The 13,262-nt window shown below is 41.9% G+C and overlaps 1 protein-coding gene across 5 annotated transcripts in view; it reads right to left on the bottom strand.

Annotated features, from left to right (window-relative positions):
• Window positions 1-13,262, bottom strand: part of LOC124804441 (ubiquitin-protein ligase E3C) — a 226,378-nt gene that overhangs the window by 121,798 nt on the left and 91,318 nt on the right. The gene's annotated exons all lie outside the window — the stretch shown is intronic.

Here is a 13,262-nt window from a genome sequence, read left to right as displayed (position 1 = left end):
ACCATGATGCCAAAGGATACCACTGTCAAATTCACACACTGCTGGCATGGGGTCCATGCAGCCAGCTTATGTAACGAGGACACCATCATGGTGTAGTACCATGTCAGCAACAAAGGGTGTGCAGGCAGTCAGCCCAGCCAATAGCCAATCACAAACCCAGTGTATCAAGTAAGTGTCAATAAAATGAGTTTATACATTTGGAGTTGCCTTTGTCTGGAGCCAGCTGGAATCCAACCTTGCCCTTACCACCACACCAGACCATCCTGGCTCATAGCCACCACACCTTGGGCCAGAGGGGCACTATAGTTTGGTGCCAGAATTTGAAGAATTGTCTTCACATAGCACGGCATATGGACCAAGACCTACTGTGTCAGCATGGTGCGGTGACTGATGAACTATTTGGTTATGTTGTTGAGAGTGTAATAGACAAGGAAGTGAAGTTTAACTGTCATTTTAACTTGAAGGTTACTTCGTTTAGGCTGAAGGAGCTGGCTGACTTAGTGGAGTTTAAAGGTAATGGCAGTGGGCAATATTTGGTGCCTGTCAGATGCATGCAGTGTAACTTACTTGGTCATCATGCATAGAGTCAGTGCCTTTAACCCATTACACAGGTCAACAATAAGGTCACATTGCAAGGCAGTGAGATAATCTAGGTGGCCCATGATGTGAAGTTAAGACTAATTTGCAGTGATCTTTTGGAATTGTAATTAATCTTGTTCTGTTGTATTACTGTGGGTAATAGACAGTAAGAGTGTCACAGCGGAAGAGTCAGACACGAAATGTGTGTTGGAGCCAGAAGCAGTACAGATATTGTTAGAATGCAGCTGACGGCAAATAAAACGCATCTAAATGGGCAGTTGGCAGTTGAAGATGGACAGTTAGCAGTGCTTCAGGTACTGCAGCATGAGGTGGATCCAGCTGCCACAGAACTCATTGTTCCCTGTTCTGAAAAATCATCAGAGGACGTACGATCATTCTTAGAGGACCTTAAAACATCGGCAGAGGTGAGTGGTTGGATGGATAGTCAGTTGTGTGTACCAAAATTGTGGGCAGTTGGGGGAAACAAAAACATACTCTGAGGTGTATGGAACAATTAAAGGATGCAGCAAGCTTTTGGACAGTTAGGGAAAGGATTTTTGCAAAGGTATAAGAAACAGAACAGTACAAGATATTTTCAGGAACAGTTGATTGCTACTGAGAAGAGGTATGGGGAAACTGTAGAAAATGTAATGAAACCAAGTACAAGTTAGGGCAGAGTGATGCAGCAAATGCAGTTTTGTTGCAAAAAGTTGGGCAACGGGTGCTTGGTGATTTTCCAAGGGGATTACCATTGGGCATATCAAGGAGGATGCATACCGCTGCATCAAAGGATCTGTAGTCTGCTATTAAGTTAGCAATGGAGTGTCTTTTGTAAACATTAAGTATTACAGGTACGGAAAGAAAGGGCATTTCCAGAGGCAATGTTGCCAGCACCAGGAATGTAGAGGAAAAATATCATAGGAGAATTTGGCCAACGTACATAGGGGTGGACGAGGAGATGGTAAGCAACTGTTAAATGCAAGAGGCAACACGAAGTCCACCTAACAGTGTTCCCCGTTAAAAATGGATGCAACAAATAAATTTGCAGATACGGAGCAGGCATTAAGAGATGTTAAGAGGTAAAGAGAATAAGTTTTTTTTTTGGCACAGGGACACACATTTCAGTTGCCAGCAGAGACTTAGTTGGTCGAAGGCAGCAGAAACCGTCACACTATAGGTTACAATGGGGTCAGAGATAATGATGTTGGACTGTTGACTTCAGCGGATGTCGATTTTCATATAGAGACTGTCTGATTTTAGCAGGTAGTACCACATGTGTGAGAGGGCTACAGAATGTTTTTGGTGTTAGACTTTTTGTAGTAACATTGTACTAAAACTGACCTTTCGCAACATACAGTAGAACATAGTGGAATTAGATTTCAGCTAGGGAAAACTGCTGCCAGCATAGAATTGTCGTGAGGGGCTCTAGAATATTGGACACACCAGTTAAATAGTGTACTATTCCACTAAGGCTTGATTTGCATGACTGTGTGCCAGGTGGCACTGGAAAGTCACTTTGGGTGAGTGTAGAGCTACCTCTACCCACAGATACCGTATTTACTCGAATCTAAGCCGCACTCGAATCTAAGCCACACCTGAAAAATGAGACTCGAAATCAAGGACAACAAATATTTCCGAATCTAAGCCGCACCTGAAATCTGAGACTCGAAATTCAAGGGGAGAGAAAAGTTTTAGGCCACACCTCCAAATCGAACCAAAGTTGGTCCATTGTAATATGAGACAAAATTTAGGTCGAATGAATGACGATACAGCTGCAGTAGTTTGGTTCGAGTCATAAGCTTAGCAGTTAAGCTTTACCAGGTAGCCATTGCTATGAGTCAGGCGCTCCATCCATATTTATACGGGTGCCCTTCCTTTTTCACGTGCTTCGTCTGGTTTGATTTGATTGCTTATTTTTCTTTGATCTGATAAGTGCCGCTCTCTTTGTTATAGGTGTTTACGTCACTCTAAGCTGAAAATGCATTATTGTACTGTGTCATGCATTGTTTGTCGCATTCTGATAATGCTTTTGTGCGCGCTACCACCTCTTACAATTAAAAAAAGAGAGGAATTGTCTCATAAGCGAAACAATGGCAAGAGACTGATATTTGTTGTTACTTACACTGCTGCTTTCTTTGATAATGATCAACAAGAACCCAATAATAGACTGTGTATGATAGAAGATGATCTGAATGAGAGTTTAGGGAAAATTTTTCTCCGCTTGAAAATCTTTGCAGACGCCTCTTTAGTACAGTACATTCTGCACAGAAATTAGAGTCATCTTAGATTTAAAAATCTAGTCAATTGCCGTGCTTCATTTCTGATTGTATCACTATTAGGCATAAGAATAATATGAATATAAACATGACATGATATGCATATTCTTCCACATTTGCTATTGTCTCACTCTAGTTTCGTAGTTTATTAGGCAGACAGGATTTAAATGAGACAGCAGCAAACACGAAACAATAAATGGCAAAATGTTTATATTCGTATTATTCTTATGGTGAAGAGAATACTGCATGTGATTCACAATTCATAAAAGTTCCTTTTAGCAACCATCTCTTCTCGCAGCTAGGAAAAAATTCAGAACGTAGAGTTGGCCATATTGACAAACACCCTGAACAGTCTTGCCAGTCGGGTTTTCGTAGTACATTGAAATGCTGCTACATTCGAAGATGAACAATACGGAATTTGTATTTACTTCGTTGGATAATGTATGAAAATGCAGTGGTTGAAACAAGAGGCGGAGAAAAAAGCTCGTCTTCCACCTTTTTTTTAATTTATTTACTGACGCAGAGGCTTTGGTGCCAGTATTCATCTTTGTGCCTGCAAAGCATGCCTGTGCAGCGCTACATATATTCAATGCCAGAAGTTAGTTGTGGTGTCACCTACCAACATTTTTCAGAACTTCCGCTTACTTTGCACTTGGTTCTAAGCCGCAGGCGGTTTTTTGGATTACAAAAACTGGAAAAAAAGTGGAGCTTAGATTCGAGTAAATAAGGTATGTTGTGTGTTTTGTAGTGTCTGGAGAAAAACAATACAATGGATCCAGCAAGTTGTTTTATTAAGAAAAGTATTGTATGTGTGCATGAGATAGGGTGGGAGAGTAAACAAAGGTAGTGTTTAACTTCCAAGAAATAATATTGATGGCAATAGAGAGATTTATACCAAATAAACCAGTAACAGAAGGAACTGATTCCTCACAGTACAAAAAACAGGTCAGAACACTGTTGCAGAAACAATGTAAAAAGCAAGCCAGATTCAAATAAAAGCAAAAGCCCCAAGATTCGAGATTTTTTACAGAAGTGTGAAGTTTAGCACAGACTTCAATGCGAGATGCTTATAATAGTTTCCACAACGAAACTTCCTCCTGAAATCTGGCAGGAAAATACAAAGAGATTTTGGTTGTATGTAACGTATGCTAGTAGCAAGACACAATCAATGCCTTCTCTGTGCAACAGAAATGGAAATACTGTTGATGACAGCACTGCTAAAGCAGATATACTAAACACAGCCTTGCGAAATTCCTTCACCAAAGACAACAAAGTAAATATTCCGGAATTCAAATCAAGAACTCTGCCAACATGAGTAAGTTAGAAGTACATATCCTCGGATTAATGAAGCCACTTAAAACACATAATAAAGACTAATCTTCCAGTCCAGATTTTATGTCCACATCTCGTCCTTTCAGAATTTGCTGATATATTGGCTCCAAACTTAGCTACTGAACACAGCCACTCGCTTTACAAAAGACGCAAACATAAAGAATGGAGAGTTGCACAGGCTGAACAAATACTCAAAAAAAGAAGTAGGAGTAATGTGCTGAATTACCACCCATATTACTAATGTTGATTTGCAATAGGATTCTGGAACATATATTGCATTCAAACATTATGAATTACCTTAAAAAAATGACCTGTTGACACACAGCCAGCACACATTCAGAAAATATTATTCCTGTGAAACACAACAAGATCTTTAGTCAGACGTAATAATGAGTGTTACTGACACAGAATCTCAAAATGATTCCATATTTCTAGATTTCTACAAGACTTTTGACGCTGTTCCCCCACAAGCAGCTTCTAATCAAATTGTGTGCTTCTACACCTACATCTACATTTATACTCTGCAAGCCACCCAATGGTGTGTGGCGGAGGGCACTTTGTGTGCCACTGTCATTACCTCCCTTTCCTGTTCCAGTCACGTATGGTTCGCGGGAAGAATGACTGCCGGAAAGCCTCTCTAATTTTACATTCGTGATCTCCTCGGGAGGTATAAGTAGGGGGAAGCAATATATTCTATACCTCATCCAGAAACGCATCCCCTCGAAATCTGGACAGCAAGCTACACCGCGATGCAGAGTGCCTCTCTTGCAGAGCCTGACACTTGAGTTTGCTAAACATCTCCTTAATGCTATCACGCTTACCAAATAACCCTGTGACAAAACGCGCCGCTCTTCTTTGGATCTTCTCTGTCTCCTCTGTCAACCCGACCTGGTGCGGATCCCACACTGATGAGCAATGCTCAAGTATAGGAGCCTGGGAGCCTATATCTAATATTTCTTGGGTCTCATGAACAAATAAAGCGAGTTGGGTCTCACACAATCACTGTTTCCGGAATCCATGTTGATTCCTACAGAGTAGATTCTGGGTTTCCAGAAATGACATGATACGCGAGCAAGAAAAAATTTCTAAAATTCTACCACAGATTGATGTCAGAGATATAGGCCTATAGTTTTGCGCATCTGCTCGACGACCCTCCTTGAAAACTGGAACTACCTGTGCTCTTTTCCAATCATTTGAAATGCTCTTTTCCAATTATTTGAAACCTTCCGTTCCTCTAGAGACTTGCAGTACACGGCTGTTAGAAGGGGGACAAGTTCTTTCGCATATTCTGTGTAGAATCGAACTGGTATCCCGTCAGGTCCAGTGAACTTTCCTCTGATGAGTGGTTTCAGTTGCTTTTCTATTCCTTGGACACTTATTTCGATGTCAGCCATTTCTTCATTTATGCGAGGATTTAGAAAAGGAACTGCAGTGCGGTCTTCCTCTGTGAAACAGCTTTGGAAAAAGGTGTTTAGCATTTCAGCATTACACGTGTCATCCTCCATTTCAATGCCCATTATCATCCCAGAGTGTCTGGATATGCTGTTTCGATCCACTTACTGATTTAATGTAAAACCAGAACTTCCTAGGATTTTCTGTCAAGTCGGTACACAGAATTTTACTTTCGAATTCACTGAACGCTTCACGCATAGCCCTCCTTACGCTAACGTTGACATCATTTAGCTTCTGTTTGTCTGAGAGGTTTTGGCTGTGTTTAAATTTGCAGTGAAGCTCTCTTTGCTTTCGCAGTAGTTTCCTAACTTTGTTGTTGAACCACAGTGGGTTTTTCCCGTCCCTCACAGTTTTACCCGGCAAGTACCTGTCTAAAATGCATTTTACAATTGCCTTGAACTTTTTCCATAAACACTCAACATTGTCAGTGTCAGAACAGAAATTTTCGTTTTGATCTGTTAGGCAGTCTGAAATCTGCCTCCTATTACTCTTGCTAAACAGATAAACCTTCCTTCCTTTTTTATATTCCTATTTACTTCCATATTCAGGGATGCTCCACTGATTCCCTGTTCTGCGCTTACAGAGTTGAAAAGTTATCTCCACGAGTCGGTTCTCTGTTTAATTGCTCGAGGTAATTTTCGGATAGTGCACTCAGTATAATGTCACTCGATGCTCTGTCCCTACCACCCGTCCTGAACATCTGAGTGTCCCAGTCTATATCTGGTAAATTGAAATCACCACCTAAGACTATAACATGCTGAGGAAATTTGTGTGAAATGTATTCTAGATTTTCTTTCAGTTGTTCTGCCACTAATGCCGCTGAGTCGGGAGGTCGGTAAAAGGCGCCAATTATTAACCTAGCTCGGTTGATGAGTATAACCTCCAACCATAATAATTCACAGGAACTACCCACTCTATTTCACTACAGGATAAACTACTACTAACAACGACAAACACGCCACCATTGGTTGCAAGCAATCTGTCCTTTCTAAACACCGTCTGTGCCTTTGTAAAAATTTCAGCAGAATATTTGGCAGAGTTTATCTCTGGCTTCAACCAGCTTTCCGTACCTATAACGATTTCAGCTTTGGTGCTTTCTATCAGCGCTTGAAGTTCCAGTACTTTACAAACGCAGCTTCGACAGTTTACAATTATAATATCGGTTGCTGCTTGGTCCCCACATGTCCTGACTTTGCCCCACACCCTTTGAGGCTTTTGCCCTTTCTGTACCTGCCCGAGGCCATCTAACCTAAAAAACTGCCCAGTCCACACCACACAACCCCTGCTACCTGTGTAGCCGCCTGCTGTTTGTAGTGGACTCCTGACCTATCCAGCGGAACCCGAAACTCCACCACCCTGTCGCGCAAGTTGAGGAATCTGCAGCCCACATGGTCACAGAACTGTCTCAGCCTCTGATTCAGACCCTCCACTCGGCTCTGTACCAAAGGTCCGCAGTCAGTCCTGTCGATGATGCTGCAGATGGTGAGCTCTGCTTTCATCCTGCTAGTGAGACTGGCAGTCTTCACCAAATCAAATAGCCGCAGGAAGCCAGAGAGGATTTCCTCTGATCCATAGTGACACACATCATTGGTGCCTACATGAGTGACCACTTGCAGATGGGTGCACCCTGTACCCTTCATGGCATCTGGAAGGACCCTTTCCACATCTGGAATGACCCCTCACCCCCGGTACGCACACGGAGTGCACATTGGTTTTCTTCCCCTCCCTTGCAGCCATATCCCTAAGGGGCCACATTACGCGTCTGACATTGGAGCTCCCAACTACCAGTAAGCGCACCCTCTGCAACCACCCGGATCTTGCAGACTGAGGGGCAACCTCTGGAACAGGACAAGCAGCCATGTCCGGCTGAAGATCAGTATTAGCCGGGGACAGAGCCTGTAACCGGTTCGTCAGACAAACTGGAGAGGCCTTCCGTTCAGCCCTCCGGAATGTCTTTCACGCCCTGCCACACCTCGAGATGACCTCTCACTCTACCACGGGTGAGGGGGCAGCTTCAATGTGGGCAGTATCCCGGGCAACCACAGCCGTAGTCCGATCGGGGGATGCGTGGGACGAGCTGGCCGTCCCCGACAAACCCCCATCCGGACCCCCACAGTGATTCCCATTGGCAACAGCCTCAAGCTGTGTGACCGAAGCCAACACTGCCTGAAGCTGGGAGCGAAGGGATGCCAACTCAGCCCGCATCCGAACACAGCAGTCGCAGTCCCTATCCATGCTAAATACTGTTGTGCAAAGAACATCTGAACTAATCTACAGAGAGCACAAACAATTTGACACAAAATTTAAATGGTTATTAAAATACAAGACTGCCTAGTAAATGCAGTAATGCTGCTACTTGCGCACTGCTGGCACACTGCTCGGCGGCAGAAGGCTAACTGCATTGTCAGTAATGTACAAATACTATTTGAAAGAAATAAACAAATGACAGACGACTATGTGACTCTACCCATCACAGATATTAAAATGCAAATCTGCCTCCGCTAAATACGAAACTACACAATGATTTGGCAGATTTAACTAAACAAGTGCACTAAGAACACTCAAAAAAATTTTCCAACTTCATTACTACACTTATACGAACGCTAAATAAGCCACTTGCTGCTACTTGCACACTGCTGACACACTGCTCGGCGTCAGAAGGCTATGGAGCATTGTTTCAGTTGTGTGATGGGATTCATGACTTCCTGTCAACAAGGTCATGGTTTGTAATAACTGATGAAAAGTCATCAAGTAAACTGATGTGCTATCCGGTATTTCCCATGGAAGTGTTATTGGCACTCTGCTGCTCCTAATCTGCACTAATGATTTAGGAAATAATCTGTTTGCACATGATGCTACCCTTTACCATCTAGTAAAGTTATCAGAAGATCAAAATTGGTTGTAAAATGATTTGATAAGATATATCCTAAGGTGCAAAAAGCAGGAATTGACTCTTAGTAAGGAGAAGTGTGAGGTCATCCAGATGAGTACTAAAAGGATTTCATTAATTTAGTTTACATAATAAACCATAAAATTTATAGGCTGTAAATTAACTATATGCCTAGGGATTACAACTATAAACAGCTTAAATTGGAAAAATCACGCAGAAAATGTTGTAGGGAAGGCAAACCAAAGACCGCATTTTATCAACAGAACACTTACACAAAACTACAGATCTACTAGACTGCTTACACTTTGCTTGTCCGTCCTCTTCTCGATTACTGCTGTGCAGTGTGGGATCTTTACCAGACGGGGTTGATGGAGGACTTCAAAAAAGTTCAAAAAAAGGGCAGCTCGTTTTGCATTACTGTGAAATACGGGAGAGTGTGTCGGGAATATAACGTGCGAGTTGGAGTGGCAATTATTAAAACAAAGGCATTTTTCACTGCAGTGAGATTTTTTCACAAAATTTAAAATACCAATTCTGTCCTCCAAATGTGAAAGTATTTTGTTGTCACCCACCTACATAGTGATAAGCGATCATTATAACACAGAAGAGAAATTAGGGCTAACACTGAAAAATTTAAGTGCTTTTTTTTTAAATAAGCTGTTCCAACAGTGGAATGATAGAGAAAGATTCTGAAAATTGTTCGATGAACCCTCTGCTAGGAAATTAAGTTTTAACTACAGAGTCATATGTGTTGTAGATGTAGGTGTGCCAAATCCATTTTTTTAGCTTAGGACAGAAAATACCATTTACAGGAAGTTTCTTAAAAAGGGTGTCCCACATAAAACCAGTATGCCTCATGTACCAGTTAATCATCTCTGGTCAAATTGCTTGTGAAGTGGCAATACTGTCTTGGAAGTTGGTTACACTATGTTTTATTGGAAAGTTGAGTGCAGCTGTTTGTTCATACATCAGTTGTTGTGAGAAGACTTGTTTCAGTGGGACCCTGTCTTCCACCAGACTTCTCCTGTGAAATGACTACAATTACAGGCACTGGTAAGTTCACAAACAGGTGTTTATTATTCCAGTTACTAATTGGTTTAAATTCTGATCGACAATAACTAAAAATCCAGAGCAAGAACAGACTCTCATGATGCTTCTGAGTCAAATCCAGTTCTGTGTTTTCTACAGGTCTCCACAGTTACCAAATCTCATTATCACAGAACTTCACCATGGATGGAGCTCCATGCACACCACACTGTTCTGCAGATTCAGAGCACTGCCTGCTCTGACATCATAAGCAGCCGTATGGTATCCCCGGAACATTTCCAACGCAAATTACCACACCAATCCAAACAGAACCTAATTTTCTTTTACTTATAACTATTTACTTAAACCTAATATTTTGCACTTCAATTCTCGGTGTTACACACATTTCTGCAAACACACACAATCTCAAATCAGCAGTATGTGTGCATATCACCAACTCCCACTAACCATCATGCACACTTGCACCCTTACAGCTAGAACAGGGAATTGATGTTGGAGTGCTACATGAATCCAGGCCCCATCAATGACTGTAAAGAAATGTTTCAAGTGAAGTATCCAGGTAGAAAATTCCCCGCAACCAGCAGTATTCAAGATCTCTACAAAAAATGGAGGATCCGTTCAGGAATAGGTGACAGACAATGAGGACCCCTAAAACTACAGACAGAATTCACATGGACATTATGAGAAGTCCCCACAAGTCGGTAAGGAGGTTTTCACAACAGATTGGTGCATCTCTCACTTCATGTCATCATGAACTAAAAAGATATGAAATCATAATATGAGTGTGGTGCAAGAACTGAAATCTGTAGGTAAGGGGGGGTGGGGGGTGGGGGAAGAGTTAATTATTGTAACTTTCTGTTAACTCCAATTCTGACAGTTACTTGGATTCTTGCTTTACTTCATGTCAGACAAGGCTTGGTTTCACTTGTCAGGTTGTGTAAACTACCAGAATTGTAGAAACTAGTTGCAGGACAACCCACATATTCTATGTGAAGAACATCTCCACTCAGAGGTGATAGGTGTTTGGTGTGTGTTTTCCAGCATGCACATTATTGGCCCCATATTTATCAATAACACCTTAAACAGTGCTGGATATCTAGAGATCATAGACTCTTTTTATGCACAGTTAACTGATTCAGAGAAGCTGTATTCCTACAAGATGGCGCAACCTCTCACACATCCAACCAAAGTATGGCCCAGGACACCAATGTGTGTTCCCTGATGAGAGACTTGTCAGTAGAGGCCTCTGCCACCCAAGATCTCCAAACTTAACATCACGTGATTTTTGTTTATGGGGCACACTAGAAATCACATTGTGTGCTGATAATCCTTGCACAATAGACAATCTTAAACAGAACATTACAAGAGAAACCAACAGCATCACGCCTGCAGAATTACATTGTGTTGGTCAACATCATGACATGAGGTCAGTGACATGTGGATGCCTATGGCCACCACTTCCAGCATCTCTTACATGTTTGTTATTGTTACTATTACCTATTCTTTTTAAGTTAGTTCACTGTTACTTGAATATCGGGCATGAGGCACACTGTTTTATGTGGGACACCCTGTACAACTTTGCCTCTCATCTTCCGTAGTACTTAGATGACTGAAATATGTATAAAACTACCAGCATAGAATGAGCAGTTTCTTTCATTTTCAAACACATTTGCATGTGAAATATAGATATACCGGGTGATCAAAATGTCAGAATAAATTTGAAAACTGAGTAAATCACGGAATAATGTAGATAGAGAGGTAAAAATTTACACACATGCTTGGAATGACATGTGGTTTTATTAGAACCAAAAAAATACAAAAGTTCAAAAAATGTCCCACAGATGGTGCTTCATCTGATCAGAATAGCAGTAATTAGCATAACAAAGTAAGACAAAGCAAAGATGATGTTCTTTACAGGAAATGCTCAATATGTCCACCATCATTCCTCAACAATAGCTGCAGTCGAGGAATAATGTTGTGAACAGCACTGTAAAGCATGTCCGAAGTTATGGTGAGGCATTAGCATCGGATGTTGTCTTTCAGCATCCCTAGAGATGTCGGTCGATCACGATACACTTGCAACTTCAGGTAACCCCAAAGCCAACAATCGCACGGACTGAGGTCTGGGGACCTGGAGGCCAAGCATGACGAAAGTGACGGCTGAGCACACGATCATCATTAAACGATGTGCGCAAGAGATCTTTCACGCGTCTAGCAATATGGGGTGGAGCGCCATCCTGCATAAACATTGTACGTTCCAGCAGGTGTTTATCAGCCAGGCTGGAGATGATGCGATTCTGTAACATATCAGCGCACCTCTCACCCGTCACGGTAGCAGTTACAAAACCAGAATCACGCATTTCCTCGAAGAAAAAAGGCCTGATAACGGCAGATGTGGCAAATCCAACCCATACCGTGACTTTCTCGTTGTGCAATGGAGTTTCCATGACAGTTCTAGGATTTTCGGTAGCCCAAATTCTGCAGTTGTGAGCGTTGACAGACTCTCGGAGCATGAAATGAGCTTCATCGGTCCACAACACATTACTCAACCAATTGTCATCTTCCACCATCTTTTGAAACGCCCACACCACAAATGCCCTCCGCTCCACTAAATCGTCAGGTAACAGTTCATGATGCCGATGGATTTTGTACAGATAGCATCGGAGGGTACGCCTAAGTGCCAACCATACAGTAGTGTATAGAATGCCGGTGCGACGTGTGACTGCACGAGCGCTGACTTCCCCGTGCATGGACGAACCCGCTACAGTCTCCATTTCTTCCTGAACTGTCAACAGACCTTTACCCATTCGAATCCCCTTCTGGCGATAGGATCGTAATGCTGAACTAGCACATTCCCCATTCTGATAATACAGCTTCACTAAAAGCGGTTTTTCAGGTAACGTCAACATGCTGCTACTGCCGCCGCATCTGATTCTCTCTCTCATTACAGCCCCTTTTATACATGATTGTCATGCGCAGTCACTGATGTTTTGCTGTCCAGCGCCATCTATCGGACATTTTGTGAACTTTTTTTTTTTTTTTTTTTTTTTTGGGGGGGGGGGTTCTAATAAAACCCCATGTCATTCCAAGCATGTGTGTCAATTTTTACCTATCTACATTATTCCGTGGTTTATTAAGTTTTCAAATTTATACTGACTTTTTGATCACCCGGTAAGTACATAATTTATTGGATTACTCAATTTTATATTTGCTTTAATTTCGCCTCTTCACAACTACCACTATTCACTCTGAAGCTCTCTTTGTCAAGCAGCTGTTGACTGATTTCCTGTGTCAACTCTAAGCCACTGGATGATCATATTCTGACTGCCTTCTTCAACAGCAATGGTCTTAAAAGCATTAGCATGTGTTCAAAATCACTGAAAGAAATCTGATTCTTTTCTTGTGAATTCCTGTTGTGCTTCCGGCATTGAAGATAAAATTTTCTACGACATTAGGTCACGTCGAGTTAGATGTCAATTTCTTCTACATGACTGACTTGCAAGGCCTCTTCTGGGGTCTTATTCAATATCTTCTAGTTTTCTAAGTTATCTGAACACCTTTAGTGACAATGGCCATGAAAGCCAGTATATCTTTGTAATTGCCTCTGTGTTGATTCAAAACTTTTAATGATGATATGCAGTTTATCAACTCTTGTGCTAGAATACAAGCTTTTTCTAACCTTCGCA

The sequence above is a fragment of the Schistocerca piceifrons genome, chromosome 1 (genome assembly GCF_021461385.2).
Source record: "Schistocerca piceifrons isolate TAMUIC-IGC-003096 chromosome 1, iqSchPice1.1, whole genome shotgun sequence".
NCBI lineage: Eukaryota > Metazoa > Arthropoda > Insecta > Orthoptera > Acrididae > Schistocerca > Schistocerca piceifrons.
This window is presented reverse-complemented; position numbering and strand designations above follow the sequence as displayed.